This window comes from Protopterus annectens, chromosome 3.part0 (genome assembly GCF_019279795.1).
Source record: "Protopterus annectens isolate FY-2018-M chromosome 3.part0, PAN1.0, whole genome shotgun sequence".
NCBI lineage: Eukaryota > Metazoa > Chordata > Ceratodontiformes > Protopteridae > Protopterus > Protopterus annectens.
Genome location: NC_056731.1, coordinates 872,449,642 through 872,467,065, shown reverse-complemented (window position 1 = coordinate 872,467,065; position 17,424 = coordinate 872,449,642).

Here is a 17,424-nt window from a genome sequence, read left to right as displayed (position 1 = left end):
AACGCATGCAGTTTGTGAATTCTTTTTCTCCCCTGGCCTCCGCTGAATATGGGCTTTTGCCCAGTTGGACTATGCCAGTAAACAAATGTTAAATAAAAATAAACATTTGGCAGACACTTCAGCAATGTAGTATCTCAAGTAACAATTACAAATAAATTGAACTTTTGCAATTCTTGCTCAAATATTGCATAACACTTCTGAAATAAATGTTCAGTGATTCAACTGCTTGATAAATTAAACATCAGTTTGTTAGCTTATATATTTCCCCAAATTCCCGATGCTTGTCCAACTAGTATATTTATTGTTTTCCTAGCTTATAGAATGCATTGGAGTCATTAGTTTCAAGGCTATTTTAGTCTAATGACAATGTACTCCTTACCAGCAATTATCATGAGGCTTTACTTTCTTGCGCAAGGACAGTGAGAAAGTCCAGTTTGTCCAAGGGAACATTTGAGAGTACCCATCCAGTCAGGGTGATAAGAGGTTACTAGACTAGGGGCCCTAGAGCCCTTACAAGCCTAGCCATGTTAGTCCTGAGTTGCCTCAATTGTCCTTGGTTAGATGGACATAATTCACAGAGCAAGTCTATGATCAGCACTGACTACCCCTGTCCGTGAGGGACATGGGTGCCACCCCCGGGGTAAATTTGTGGTCTCCCATCCATTTGTCTAGGTTGCTTTTGTATAGGGTCATTGTGAAGCTCTGCTTCACATGAATTGGAAGTTTATTCCAGAGTAGCAGCAGTCTCTATGAGATATATCTGTATCTCCAGCATGTTCCGTTAATGTCACAGGCTAGGTTAAGATCCCTAGAGTAAGTGACTCTTGTGCCATCTGACTTGCAGATGGGCAGCATTTCCATCAGGGCAGGGTCAGAGACTGCCCTGTAGACCAGGCACAAGTTGCCTGTCAGCAACCTATAGAATACAGAGTACAGTGACAGGGCTTTCAATCTATCCACATAAGTCATGGTTTGGAGGCCCTATATTTTGTTGTTGAGAAACCTTTGTGGTCTTTCCAGCTGCTGAAGGTTTCTGGTGAGGTACATGCAAAAGGGAGCATTGTACTCCATTAATGATCTGATGAGAGTCGAGTACAGTGGAGTTAGCACATCCTTTGACCTAGATGCGACGCTCTTACATATGAGATGTACAACATAAAAGGCTTTCCTTACTACTGTGGAAATTTGTTTGTTGAAGTTTAGATTACTATCTACTGTGTTCCCAGATCTTGCACCATCGGGTTTGAACTTGGGGGGGATGCTATCAATTTTGTAATTAGCAGTGAATTCCTCTTTTCCAAAGGGGATATTAATGCACTTTTTTTGAATTTAGTTTTAGACTGTGGCTTTGGCACCAGTCATTCGTCTATGTTAGCCCCTCCTGTATGTTAACATCATTGGGAACTGAGTGATTGCACCCAATTTGCAATCATCAGTGAACTTGGTAAGCCAAAAGCTGTCTACTTTAGCCTAGACTTACAAGAAATAGATTCCAAACAGTAACCAGCCCAGCACAGATCCCTGTGGTATGCCACTGGTGATGGGTTTACTGGTAGAGGTGGAGTCACTAACTTTGACAGTATGTGTTTTGTTGATGAGTCAATTGGCTACCAATCTAGTTAAGTAAGGGTTAATCCCCAGCTGGGAGAGTTTCTCAATGATACCTGAGTGAGGGGTTGTGTCAAAAGCCTTGGCTAGGTCAAGATAGACAGTATTCACTGTCTTACCTTCATCCAGGCTTTAGTGACTTTCTTGAAGATGTCTACTAGATGCAATGAGCATGATCTACCCTTAACAAAGCCAAACTGAGTTGGGGCTAGAGTTTGAAGGTCACCTACGGTATGTTCTTGTTGATAAGGTTCATGATGATTCTTTCCATGACCTTGCAGATTAGGCTGTTTAAACTTATGGGTCTGTAGTTCCCATGGTCATTTCATGGCCCCCTTTATGCAAGGGGATTATTGTTGCTGTTCTCCACTGTGCTGGAACAATGCCAGTTCTCAGACTACAGTTAAAGAGAACACCAAGTGGGTCTGCTAGGTTCTGTTTTAGATTGCTTAATAAGCAACCTGGGATGTTATCTAGTCCCACTGAGGCCATTTTTTTGGCCTTGGAGAGTGCATATACGACCTAATCTCTAGAGATACCAAGCAGAGGACTGATGTCAGGTATGCTTTGGGGTATGGCTGGTGGGGATGGGGGATGAAGTTTATGTCAAATCTGTTAGCTAGCAGGATGGCAATTTCCTCCAGTATAGTATGACTGGTACCATCTGCTACCAGTTTGCACATAGCTGGGCATTCCCTTTTAGATTTCGGACATAGTTAAAGAATGCCTTATGGTTATCCTTAGCTAGAGATGCTATTTTAGCTTTGTAATTAGCTTTAGAGTACTTTACAAGATTTCTGATTTGCTTGTTCAGGCTGTGGGAGGAATTCTTCCTCTGCTGAGTGAGTTCCCTCTTGTTTTTAGGCATCAGTTTCATTCTTTCATTATATAATCTGTTTATACTTGAGGTCCACCAGGGTGGCTTGTTTTTTCAGAATGATCTGTTCCAGTCAGGTACAGCCGAGTGTATACAGTTGCTAAAGTGTTTATACAGGGCATATGTGTACACCTCTGCATAGGAGGCATTGTTGTCTGCGATTGTGGGGGCCATAAAACTTTTCATACTATCACTTACTAGGGTTTAGTTTGCTTTGGAAACGTTTTTTAGTTGTTTTGCTTCTGTGGTAGTGACATATTATGGTCCAACCTTACCAGGGAGGGCATCACATAGGGGGGAGTGCAATGAGCCCCCCCACCATGTTGGTGAGTACTATGTCTAGGATATTTGAACCCCTTTTGCGAGTGCAATCTGTTCCAGAGCTTTTTGCATTGACAAAGTCCAGGAACCTCTGGGTGAGCATGTTTGTGCTCATGTATGTCATCCAATCGATGGAAGGATAGTTGAAATCTCTCATGACTCAGGTGTTGGGCTATATGGGAAGTGACTCTAGTAAGTCCAGGTAGGTGGTGTGCTTTTCTTCATTCATGGTGGGTGACCTATACCTAGCAAGGATGTGGTAGGGTATTTTGCCTATAGTTAATGGGACATGGAGTAGTTTGAGAGCGTCATACAGTTTGACCAGTCTCGAGGTGTACTTGGCTTTAATGAAGATGGATACACCACTGCCTTTGGTTCTTTCACAATCATTTTGAGGTCTGAATGTGTGGAAGCCATTGTAGCCTTGCATGGCCGGGGTGCGCTCCATGGCCTTGAACCATGTCTCAGTGACTTCACAGACATCAGCATCTTCCAAAGTGAAGAGTGCTTTCAGGGAGTGCAGTTTCATGTTTAGACTCTTAGCATTAAGAAGCAGAACCTTGAGTTTGTCTCGAGTGGATTTTGTTACATTGGAAATTTTGTTGTTTTGACATTGCCTAAGAAAGGCACTATGGGGAAGGCAAGCATTTTTGCCAATATCCAAAAGCCTAGAGGAGATCGGTGCAGACCATCTCTGGCAAAGCAGCATGGCCTTTTGACCATGTCTTCACAGCCTGACAGATACTGGATCCACCTGGACTGACAGCACAAGTTAAGCCAATTGTTGAAGTCGATTATTTTTTGTATATATTGTGGTATCATCCTGGGTGAAGGCAAAATGCTGCTTAGAGCTAGGGTCATACCTGCCTGGGACACGTAATCTGAGAGTTCAGTCATGTCTCTCTTCATATAGTTAAGGCAAACAGAACACAACTCTGGATAAAGTGCCCCTGATGAGCAAAAGAGCAAATCCAATGAAAAAAACTCCAGAGGCACACCACGACAAACGGAGTCGACCTGATGAAAACCTTTTTATTCACACAAAGAGCACAGAACAATGGCCAGTAAGCACTTTCACATTTCTCTGAACACTTCTTCAGACTTAAAAAGTACTCCTTCTATAGTACATCAATATAAAGACAGCTTTAACCAGCTTGCACCAATCAAAATCAGCCCATTACATTGTTAATTAATGCAGTAATCAAAAATCAGTAAAATCATCTCTGCCTAGTAGTGCTTACAATACTGAAGAATGTAGTGTGCCATCACATAACAATGCATATAGAAAGCATATGCAAATGTGTACATGCAATAAAAACAAACATATATATATATATATATATATATATATATATATATATATATATATATATATATATATATATATACACACACTAACTAATAAAATGTGCATAGAGAATATATATAACAAGATACAACCATTGACATATAAAATATGGGCATTCATATAAATGTCCTACATCTAAAAACATGTTTATTCTAGCCATTTAACATTCATAATGTCAGTAAAATTTCATTACCATAAAAATCTGCTATTCCATATAAAAACTACTATTCCATAAAAACTTCATACTCATGTATATATAAAAACATGTATTCATACTTGTGTACCAAGGTAATAAATAGGGGTCTGCCCATTAAAAGTGCTTGCTAAATCCTGCTATGAGACCCATTGTCTCAAGTAAAGGATGACTAACAGAGTCTGTATCTATTTATGTTGAGAAGCAATTAAGACAGGTAGTTGATGCGACAACAACAGTGATTAGAGATACTCAGCATTTCTTGGAAACTCTGACAGAGTATGTGACAACAGGTGGTGATATATCCTCAGATTTGTTAGTTACTTTAGATGTCACCTCATTGTTTACTAGCATACCAAATGAAACAGGTGTTGAATATATGAGGTTGTTCCTGATAGAGAAAAGTATGCCAAGAGATTTGATCATTAGATATGCAATGCTCATGGATGTTATCTTGAAAAACAATGTCTTTATATATGATGACAACTACTTTCTTCAATTGAAAGGTGTAGCGATGGGGACTCCATGCACCAATTCTTATGCCAATTTGGTAATGGGGTATTGGGAGGATATCTATGTGATGCAGAATATATAGTACACAACTCAGATCAAATACTATAAACGCTTTGTAGATGATTTTTTTTGGTTTGGAGGGGTGATGAGGATAGTTTAAAAAGTTTCATAGAGTATATAAATGGCATTACCACTTTTCTCTCTTTTACAGGGAATTGGTCCAAGAAAGAGATAGAATTTCTAGATGTGTTAGTATGTAAATAAGATGAAGGGATAAAGACAGAGACTTTTAGGAAGACTTGTAGGAAGAATGCATTAGTACATCACACAAGCATGCACCCTCCACACATCTACCGAAATATAGTTAAAGGTCAAGCCCTAAGGGCCTCCAGGCTTACCAGTGAAGATTCTGTGTTTCAGCTCAGGTTAGATAGTTTAGAGAATGAATTTAAGGAGAGAGGTACCATAGCTATGAAACTGATGATATTCATGATGAGATTGTGACCAGAAGGGACACCACAGGTAAACCATACATTAAGAGGACTAGAGAGAGATTATGTACAGAGACTAATGGAACCAGAGGTACTGGTAATATCAATAGGATAGTGATACCCTACAGAAACAATAGTAGAAAGATTAAGGAGATCATTCACAATAATTGGCACATACTCACTTTGGACAGTAAAGTCATAGAAGCAGCAGGGAATACACCGAATCTTACATACAGGAATACTCAGTCATTGAAAAGGATATTTTGCTATAAGAAGAGTGGAAGGGATAGGACCATAGGTTCATAGTTTCATAGGTAGGTACTAGGCTATCGGCCCTAGGGCCCATACAAGCCTAGCCAAAAAATGTACCCTGGCTTTCACCACCCAAGAAAATTATTTTCCTGTGCCCCTGTCGAGCAGAGCCACAGAAGTGATCCCCTGGGTGAATTTCGCATTTCCCATCCAATCATCAAGATTTTTCTTGAAGAGTGCTAATGAGGAGCTCTGTTTGACATAGATAGGTAGTCTGTTCCAGAGTATGGGAAGTCTCTGGGACAGGAATCTATCCCTCCAGCATGTTCTGTTTATTGTGGTGACAAGGTTAAGGTCCCTAGAGCGTGTAGCTCGGAGGGATTGGGATTTCTTTAAGTGGAGCATGTCCAACAGCTCTGGGTTTGACATAGCTTTGTATGTTAGGCAGAGATAATGAGTGATGAGTAGAGGGGAACAATGACCTATTTTTTTCTGGATGAGAATCCTTTTGTGATGAGATGAGCCATGTAGAAGGATTTCCTGACCACTGTGGTGATGTGATTATCAAAGGAGAGACTACTGTCCACCTGTGTCCCAAGGTCTCATCACATTTTCGGCATTAAGTAGACTACCAGCTATGTGGTAGTTCATTGGTACAGAGTTTTTACCAAAGGGGATGACAATACACTTTTTGGCATTGAGCTTCAGGCCATGGCTTTGACACCAGGTATCTGTCTCAGTGAGGCCCTTTTGTAGTTTGTCCACATCATTAGGAGTTTCAATTATGGCTCCTAGTTTGCAGTCATCTGCAAACTTTGTTAGCCAAAGACCTTCTGTGTTGGCCTGCACTTCAGAGAAGTAGATACCAAACAGGAGAGTACCCAGGACTGAACCCTGTGGTACTCCACTTGTCACTGGTCTGATGTCGGATTTGGAATCCGCTACTTTCACAGTGTGGGTTCTGTCCGTGATCCAGTTGGCAACCCATCTTGTGACATAGGGATTTATACCTAGTTTAGTGAGCTTATCTATAATTCCAGAGTGGGGGATGGTGTTGAAAGCCTTGGCGAGATCTAGATAAGCTGTGTGAACCATTTTACCCTCATCTATGGCTTTGGTGACTGCTTCAAATAAGTCAATCAGGTTTAGGAGACATGATCTGCCTTTTACAAATCCAAACTGAGTAGGGTCCAGAGTTTGGAGATTACCAATGTCTTTGTTTATGAGTTCCATGATGATACGTTCCATGGCCTTGCAGACCAGGCTCGTCAGGCTAATGGGCGGTAGTTCCCGGGGTCCGTCGTGGCTCCCCCTTTGTGGAGTGGGATAACTGTCACAGTGCACCATTCAGTGGGTACAAAGCCTGAGGTGAGGCTATGATTGAACATGGTGCTTAGGTAGGGTGCCAGTTCATTCTGTAGTTCATGTAGAACGCAGCCTGGGATATTGTCAGGTCCCATGGATGCTGTGTTCTTGGCTTTGGAGAGTGTGTTTTTTACCTGTGCAGCCATGATTATAGGAACTTTGCATTCTTCCGGTATAGAGATGGGCCCTCTAGGGGGTGAGAGGGGGGTAAAGTTAGCACTGAACCTATCTGCTAGGATGTTGGCAATATCAGTTGGTTCTGTATATTTACTGCCATTATGCTGTAACTCAGAGCAGATCTGAGTGTTCCCATTTAGATTCTTAACATAGGTATAGAATGCTCTGTGGTTGTCTTTAGAGTCAGTGGCAATTTTGTTTTCGTAACTAGCTTTGGAGGATTTCATGAGGGATCTCAGCTTCTTACTGAGGTTTACCAGGGAGTTCCTCCAGTCATGGGATTTTACTCTTTTTTGTAACAGTTTCTTTCTTCTGTTGTAGAGTTTGTTTATGGCAGAGGACCACCAGATTGGCTTCCTTTTTTTGGAGGATAACATCTTGGTTCTATTAGGGATAGCATGATCCATGCACACGTGTAAGTGCTTATAAAGTGCATTTGTGTAGGATTCGGCAGTCATACCTCTATTGTCTGTCTGCATGGGTGTCATGAAGTTTGCCACTTCTGTCTTAAGAAGTGTGAAGTTGGGTTTTGAGAAGTTTTTTACGATGGTTTCCCTAATTGGAGCTGGGGGTGGGATGTGGATGTCTAGGCTGATAAGCTTGTGGTCGGATCTGACCAGCAAGGAATTGACCTCTGGTGTGGAACACCGGTTTGCCATGTTGGTAATGACCAGGTCTAGGATATTGCTGCCCCTGGTGGGGGTGTGAATAAGTTGATCCAAGGCGTTGGAATTTATGAATTCTAGAAAACGTTGAGCAAAAGAGTTGGTACTTGAGTAGTTTTCCCAGTTAATGGTGGAGTAGTTGAAATCACCCATTATTAGGGTGTTGGGTTGTACCCTAATACTTTCCAGTGTATCAAGAAATGAGGAGTGTGAATCCTGGGGCATGGTGGGGGGTCTGTAGCAAGCTACAATTTGGATTGCGGTCTTGCCCAGAGTTAGTTGCACTTGGATAATCTCGGATGCATTATGCTGTGCAACTAGCCTGGAGGTGTGGATATCCTTAATGAATATGGACACGCCTCTGCCTTTAGTGCTTCTTTCTGGGTTAGGTGGCCGAAAGATGTGGTATGAATTGAAGCCTGGTAATGCAGGGGTGCTCTCTGGAGCTTTGAACCAAGTCTCTGTCACTGCACAGATGTCAATGTTCTCCATTTTAAGGAGTGCCTCGAGTGAGTGCATTTTGAGGTTTAGACTTCTAGCATTGAGTAGCATTACCCTCAGATTTTGATTGCTTGTCCCATTACGGTGGTGAATTTGTCATTTGAACCTTGCCTAAAAAAGGCACTATAGGGGTGGCAAGAGTCTTAGCCAGTATCCAGAATCCTAAGGGTGACAGGTGCAGGCCATCTCTGGCAAAGCATCGTGGACTGTCGATCATGTCGTCCCAGGCAGACAAATACTGGATTCCCTTAGAATGACACCAGAAGCTTAGCCAATTGTTGAAGTCAATCATTTTGTCCTTGTACTGTCATATAATTCTGGGTGATGGCAGGATGCTACTCAGGGTTAGGGTCATACCTGCCTGGGATACAGGATCGGAGAGCTCCTCCATGTCTCTTTTCATATAGTCCAGGGAGGTACGTCTCAGGTCATTTACACCAACATGGACAATGACAGTGTCATATTTGTACTTATTGTGGAGTGACCTGAATGCATGCGTTATGTGGTGGATCCTGGCACCTGACAGGCAGCTGACAGTAACTTTCTCCTTGTTTAGTCTAGTGAGTGGAACATCAGTGTGCCTGACTATAGAGTCACCTATGACTAGAGTGTTGGGTACGTTGTTATGCCTTATGGGCTGTGGTTGAGTGGCACACTGAGTTTGTGGGCTATTTGTCATTTGGGTTGTGTTGGGGGGGGTGGAGTTTGTTTGCGTTTATGCTTTGGGTGTCCCTGATGCTTGGGCAGGTTTTTATTGAGAGCCTCCGTGAACGTAGGTATGTGTTTTGTGTTTCTATGTGTGTGTTTTGGTGGTGTAGGTTTTGAGGGACTATGTGTTGAGTGTGGTGTGGTGCAAGTGTTTACCCTCTCCTCTTGACTGTCTAGTCCAGTCTTTGGTGAAGAGAGCTTTGCTTCCAGTTTGGCTGTATAAGTGCATCTCTCACAGGTTGTAGTGTTGGGTGGTAGGAGGAGAGGGATGTCTGCATTGCCTCAAGATGCCCAGATTCATCAGGTAGACAGGAGAAGTCACTGGGAGCTGACCCTTAGACATGCCTGGATAAGTGCTTATTTATTAAGTACTAAAAATTGCTTTCCACTAGACAAGTGAGGAAAGTTGAGTGCTGTAGTAATTTGCAGCTTATGTAGTGCTTACAATGAGTTCTGAACAAGTGTTGAGTTCAAAGAAACAGATTTGAGTGCTGAAACTAGAAAACTGACTAGATATAAGAAAAAAAAAACTAAGCCAGATCTGTCAGAGTAGGGATGTTTCCATGTACGTCATGCAGCCATTGCAGTTTAATGTCTGGGAGCAAGGAATTTACTCACCCTGATGCAGGTCATGTATTTTCTTTTAAGATATATGCAGACTGTAAGACAAAGGATCTTGTGTATCTAGCTGTATGTCAGAAATGCAGTTGCGTCTATGTTGGCAAAACTAATAGAATGCTGAGAGAGCATGTGAGGCAACACATATATGCCATCAGTAGAGAAGATGAGAGTAATGCTCTTGCAAGACGTGTAATGCATACAGATACAACACACAAGTTTCAGTTTATGGTGATGGAATTAATATACAAAGCAGCGAGGTTAGGTGATGTCAGGAACCATACTGAGAAGCAGGAAGCTAGATGGATCCTGAGGTTACAAGCAGATAGGTTACACAGCCTAAATGATAGGGTTTCACTGAAACCCTTCCTTAAAAATAGACCCCTTACTCACTAGTCACTTTTAATGGGCAGACCCCTATTTATTACTTTGGTACACAAGTATGAATACATGTTTTTATATATACAGGAGTATGAAGTTTTTATGGAATTGTAGTTTTTATATGGAATAGCAGATTTTTATGGTAATGAAATTTTACTGACATTATAAATGTTAAATGGCTAGAATAAACATGTTTTTAGATGTAGGACATTTATATGAATGCCCATATTTTATATGTCAATTGTATCTTGTTATATATATTCTCTATGCACATTTTATTAGTTAGTGTGTGTGTGTGTGTGTGTGTGTGTGTGTGTGTGTGTGTGTGTGTGTGTGTGTGTGTGTGTATATCTATATATATATATATATATATATATATATATATATATATATATATATATATATATATATATCATATATGTTTGTTTTTATTGCATGCACACGTTTGCATATGCTTTCTATATGCATTGTTATGTGATGGCACACTACATTCTTCAGTATTGTAAGCACTACTAGGCAGAGATGATTTTATTGATTTTTGATTACTGCATTAATTAACGATATAATGGGATGATTTTGATTGGTGCAAGCTGGTTAAAGCTGTCTTTATATTGATGTACTATAGAAGGAGTACTTTTTAAGTCTGAAGAAGCGTTCAGAGAAATGTGAAAGCGCTTACTGGCCATTGTTCTGTGTCATGGTGTGAATAAAAAGGTTTTCATCAGGTCGACTCCGTTTGTCGTGGTGTGCCTCTGGAGTTTTTTTCACTGGATTTGCTCTTTTGCTCATCAGGGACATGTCATGGTGTGTCTCTGGAGTTTTTTTCATCGGATTTTTTCTTCATATAGTCCAGAGAGTACATCTCAAGTCATTCAGCCCAACACTGACTACGACAGAGTCATGAGGTAATTTTTTTGATGTGAGTGCATGTGTGATTTGACGGATCCTGGCAGCTGATCATGACCTTTTCCTTGTCCGCCTAGTGAGAGGATTTCATTTCACTAAAAATGATCACAGGTTTCAGTCTGCAAAATAGTTGTCTGACAAGCTAAGAGAAAAAAATGCAAAGCAAGAAAATGCTGAAGAAACTATGAAGTCCAGAGGCAGCAGATTTGCATGTTTCAGAAAATGCAGAAAATAAATAGTTGTGGATCACTATGGAGTTGCCTATGACCAAGGTATTACGTTTTAAGGTATTTTGCCTTAGAGGCTTATATGCGGAGACATTGGTGAATGTGTTATTATGTGTAGTTGTTTCTATATGCATAGCAGTGTGTGCAAGTGATTTATGTTTGGGAGGCCTCTGATCTTTTGGTAGACTTCTAGTGAGTACCTCCTCATATGTGGGTTTATGTGTCATGACCTTATTTTGTGTGAGAGGTGAAGTGAGTGTATGCTGACAACCTGTTTGATGTGCAGTTTGTTGTTATGTGAGAGAATCAATTGCAATTTCATAGTCTAATTACATCTTTCACATGGGGTATTTGTTTGTTGTCAGTATACATGAGGCAATTATTACATTGCCTCAGGATGCCCCTGTTAATCAGGATCACCAGTGAAATGATGGGAACCTGCCCATCTATTATAGCAGGTTTTTACCATAACATAAGTACTATTAGGGAAGGGAGTTGGCTAGTTTGACCAATTGTTGCACTAGGACTAACAAAGGTGCTTGTTCAATTGAATGCTATGGATGATAAATGAGGCAATGTTGTTCAGTGTACAACTGAGTTGCTGATAGTGCAGTAGGGAAGCTTAGGAGGGCTCCACTGACATATGTCTAGGGAAAATCTGAGTTTTAAGGCATCTGCGTCTGTACAGGTCACTTCTAACCCTTGTTGCATGGTGCTCTGCAACTCACAAACGCGAGGCTTAAATACAAGTAAAATTTAAACACTTTTCATCTAATCTACCAATAGGAAAGCACACAGTAAACCTTTGTCCAGCAATCCCCAGCTCAGACAAGGTTGGATCCATACCCTTCTGCCACAATTGTGCAGGGATCCCTTCTTAATGTAAGATGTCTTGTTTAGTGCTTAAGTGTATCAATAACAGACTAGATTGTGCTGGTCTGAATCTAGTCTACACTATCTAGGTATCAGAATAGTGCAAATCAAGTGGAGAGAAGTGCAAAAAAAAAATACTTGGAGTCCTTTTTGTGTTTCCCCAGCCAGCTCAGATAGACCAGATAAGAACCTACCAACACTAGATGAATAATCCCAGTCCTCCTTATGTAAAAGCACAGTAAAGGAGTGTCTAGAGTGAAATGCTACCAAAACAAACTAAAAGATATGGATACAGCAGTGTACTTTTAACAGCCTAAAAAGCGTGATTATTCATAAAATGTACTTCTTTTTGAATAAATGAGCCAAGAGCCACTCAATTGTACAGAATTTATAAAGGCACTAAAAAACAAGATAAGCTGATTAATCAGACCTCCAGCCAATAAAACTACATTCAGAAATCTCAAGTATTTCCCCACCCTAAATAGATCAGGCTACTTCCCAGTACACTAGATATAAAATCCACTGACCTCTTTTTATGTAAAAATGTGTTTGCTAGAGTGTAAAAATGCACTATTTTATCCAATGGCTAGCTAGATAATGAAGTCAGCTCAAGTAGAACAGACAATGGAGGTAAAGTGCACTTTTTCAGTATAAGCACAAGCAAATAAATAATTCAGGATATCAACAGCAGTGAAAAAAAGGAGCTCATTAAGCTCAATTTACAGTAGGGGTGGGAAGCTTAAAATCACCAGATTTAAAAAGCAGATCAACAAAGGGGAGTGGATGGGAAACCACAGCAGGGAATTACCAGCAGTGCTTTAGTTTATGCAAGCTTTTCAGACAAACATAAAGGCCCAGAATTTCACTGAGTATTTAAGTATCACTCAAGAGACAATTTAACCAATGAGAAAACATGTGAAATGTGCTGCCTATATAATTTGTCTACCTCTCACACAGAATAGAAACACCAGGACAAGCAGATTTCTTAAAACAGGAAACAAAATGGAACAGGTATAATTGAAAGCAGCTCTGTCAGTCACAGCCAGAAAAATATATGTTTACTTTCCTCATTCAGTAGGGAATCACCAGCAGTGCTTTACTTTGAAAGAAGATATTAAATTACATTACTTAAACTACAGAGAAGGAGGAGGTGCTGAGTACTAAATATCTCTCTCTCTCAACATCATGATGTGTTTATCTGCTGATGGAGATTGAGGTCTCTAATTCTAGCATCAACTGTGATGTTTGATGTAATGAGATAGAAGGTAAAAGAGCACAGAATCTTTAATGGCATGGTAGGTGAGGTACAGATCACCCCTCAGGAGTTTATATGACACAGAATTAAGGGACCGGGGCTTATAGCCTTTCCTGGTAACTAAGTTTGCTAAGACCGGAAATCTTTTTGGTTAAGAAGTTCTGGTGTTTGTTTGATATATCACGTGGGATACATCCCAAATGGAGCTTTGTATTCTACAATGGGTCTGGTCAGTGCTGAATATAGGGAAACAATAACAGCTTTGGATCTAGAGAATACCTTTGGCTACTGCTATGCTAAGTAAAAGGATTTCATGACTACAGATGCCATATGATGACCAAAAAAGAGAGATCTATCATTCCAAGTGCCCAGATCCCCAATTACCTTTTCATTTAGTAAGGGAATGTTATACTTTATGATGTGGATAATTGCTATTTTCTGAACGAAACAATACTACATTTTTGGTGATTAATTTAAGCCCATTTGCCATATGCCAGGTATTACGTAGATTAAGTTCCCCTTTGAAGGGTGCATAGATATGATGAAGTTTTGATAAAAAAAACACTTTTTCAAAATTTGGAGGCAATGTGCAGATGTATTGTTTATATTTCTTAAACTGCATTAAAATGCTTTTACTTAAATATAATTTAGCCTTTGATGTTTATTGTTTCAAAGTTTTCATTATTGTGTTATGCTTTACCTGTATTTTGTGTTATCACAAACTTCTCTCATCTCATTTTGATACCCCAGTAATCAGGGAAAGTCAACAATTTGCTTGTTTCTTATTTCCCTTTCCATAGTCTGTTGTTATCTATACTTTATATCTGCAAAATATTGTTAATCCATTGTTTATTATTTACTTTGCTGGATTTTTTTAATCATTTTGGTATCAGCCCTCAACATTCTGGCTAAGGAATACATAGATCATATAAGACATTCATGAAGCTTGCCACATTTTCACTCAATGCATTTCAAGTGACAATGGTATTATTCCTTGAAGAATTCTGTGTGTTTCTTACACCATACCAATTTGTACAAAGACACAGAATTTTGTGAAAGATTCTAGCCCACTGTGCAATGTCTCTGTAAATTATTAGGCTTGGTTGCACACAAAATATGGCTTTCCAGTTCCTGTTGAAAGACACTTTAATAATGGAGGGGTTAGATAATTAGTTACAATGGTTCACTGATTTAGACAGATTAGTCTTATAATGTTAACATTTTTGGTTGGAGGATGGATACTAGTTGCATTCATCTTCTAGGATGAAGACATAACCTGTTTATCCTTCTAAAATATTGTGAAACATGTTAAGCAAACATAATAGGATCCTGAAAAGGTCTACTAGCCGCATTTTAATGATAGGATGTGAGAAAGATTAGGAAGGATAATTTCTTAGAAGTACTAGGCAATCAGTATGCAGACCAGTGTAACTAATAAATATTGCATACTCAAAAGTTCCCTCCATTCTCAAAAAGGTCAGCACAAGTTAGAACAGACAGAATTTCAGGCTGCCCATCCAATTATCTAGGTTAACCTTGAAGGTGGCAAGCATACTAGTCTGTGAAATATAGTGGAAGTTTATTTCAGAGGTGGAAGGTCTGCTAGGATATGAATCTATCACACAAAGGTGTCTTATTTATCCATTGTTGAAGGTTTAATTATTTCATCCAGGTACTAGATGAAACATTTATTCTATGAAGGAATAGATCACAAAGGAACAGATCTTTTATGGCTCAAACGTCTAAAAACAGATCTCCATGGAGTTGCCTACAAGCGATTGAGTACAGAGGGAGAGAGAGAGAGAGAAGGTTGCCAGTCTGTTCTGATAACTACAAGTTTTGAGGTCACTTAGCATTTTATCTATGAATCTCTAAGGTCTCTTAAGTTGAGCGATATGTTTAAATAAATTATTGCCAAAGAGGCAATATATTCAATAATGGCTCTAATGAGATATGAATAAATGCATATTAAGACTTCTCTGGATCTAGAGGAGATGTCTTTGGAAATTAAACGGGCCAGACAGAAGCTTTTCTGAACTACTGTGGAGACATGAAGGTCAGAAGATAAGGAATTATCAACAAGAGTGCATAGATCCCATATCACAATGTCTAACTGGAAGAGTGAGTCACCTACATGGTATACAAAAAGGTTTTGTTTACCTAAGTGAATTATACTACATTTTTCACATTTAATTTGAGACAATTGTTCTTGCACCAATTGTTGACATGGTCTAACTCATGCTTGATGAATTGTTAGTCAGTGGAAGATTAAATATCAACACCCAATTTGTAGTCATCTACAAACTTAGATAAACATAGGTTAGGAGTGTTGGCCTGAAGGTCTGAGAAATAGATTTCATATATGAGCAAGCCCAGCACTAAGCCTTGTGGCACACTACTAGTAACTTTTTGCTTTCAGAAGTGGCAATTATGATTCTAGCTTCATGATTTCATTTAGACAGCAAGTAAAGCTGTGCATCACACAACACAAGGGAATTAGATTTGGATTTACAAGCCTATCGATAAGGCTTGCATGAGGAATAGTGTCAAGGGCCTTGGCCATGTACAAATATGCAATATATGTGTGTTTTGAAATACTGAAATACCGAATTTCAGTATTTCGAAATCATAAAGTCGAAGAATCAAAACCGCAAAAGTGCATAGTCGCAAATTTGAATATCATGAATTCACGGTTATGGCTTATGGTACGTGGTGTGTGGTGTTGGGAGTATATCGTAGTTCGTGTCATGTATGGATGTAGGTGCAATTAAAGGTAAGTGAGTGTTTTGTAAGGGTTTTGTGTGGGAGTTTGAGTGTGTCTGAATGTGAGTAAATGTTGGATGTGTTGATGTTTGTATATGTGTGATGTTTGTGTGTGTGCGAGGGAATGTGAAATTTGTGGGTGTGTGTTTCCTTTTTGTGTCTGTTTATGCAATCTCAGAGTTAGTATATATAAGTAGGGGGGTGAGGGCGCAGCCTCCCACATGGAGGTGGGTGCAGAGGGGCTTGCCCCCTGCTTACATGTAGTGTAGGTTTGTTTGTTTGTGTTTTTGTGTTTGTGTGTGTTTTGTTTGTTGTAGTGTGGGTTGGATGATGTATGTGTTGTGTGGTGTATGGTGTGTATGTATTTGTGACTGTGTGTTTCACGATTGTGTGCTTTCGGGATTTTGGACGTTTGACTTTATGATTTCAAAATACTGAAATTCGGTGTTTCAGTATTTCGAAATTATAAAGTGAATCCATATCGATGTATATATATATATATATATATATATATATATATATATAATATAGATATATAGTATATATATATAATATAGATATATAGTATATATATATATATATATATATATATATATATATATATATATATATATATATATATTGTATAACTATTATCCAATATTTAAGTGACTTTTTCAAATAAATAATGAGGTTAAAGAGGCAGGACCCTTCTTTGATAAACCTGAACTGGTGAGGCTCAAGGGCTAGGAGATTTTCAAAGTCCATTTTAACGAGGTCTAAGGTAATTTTTCAAATAGCTTACATATGAGACTAGTGAGAGTAATGGGCCAATATTTACCAGGGTCCACGGTTGGGCTATCCTAGTGATAAAAACAAGATATGCAGACTTTGTACATATATCGTCCAGATGGAGACTGAACCATAGAACAAACCTCCTTTCTTGCACACAGCAGTCAAACTAAATATGGAAATATATTGCTTACAGTATTATAATATTGCGCTAATAAGTTATGCATAAAGTGTAGTAATTAAATCATCTGATTGGTTCTCTGAATGTTGCAGCCATGGATAAACGCTAACATAAATTCTGCTGCAATGTGCAGGAATCACTTTAAACTGGAAACCATTTTAAATGTTGTACCAGCTAGAGAGAGTCCAGAAACATGGAGACTGAATTTCTGAAAAAAAAACAGACTTAACTATATCATGTGCAAAATGGCCATTTCCTGCAATATTACCATTTCGCTGATGTTTGGTGACCTCAGAGTTGGTATGTATAAGTTCATCAGTGCAGGTGGGGCTTGCTCCCCAGCAAAACAGAAGTTTAAAGAAGAAAAGCAATGACCAAGATTCACTGTTCGCACAAGTTTTCAGTCTTTTTTTTTTCATACCGCCGAGTG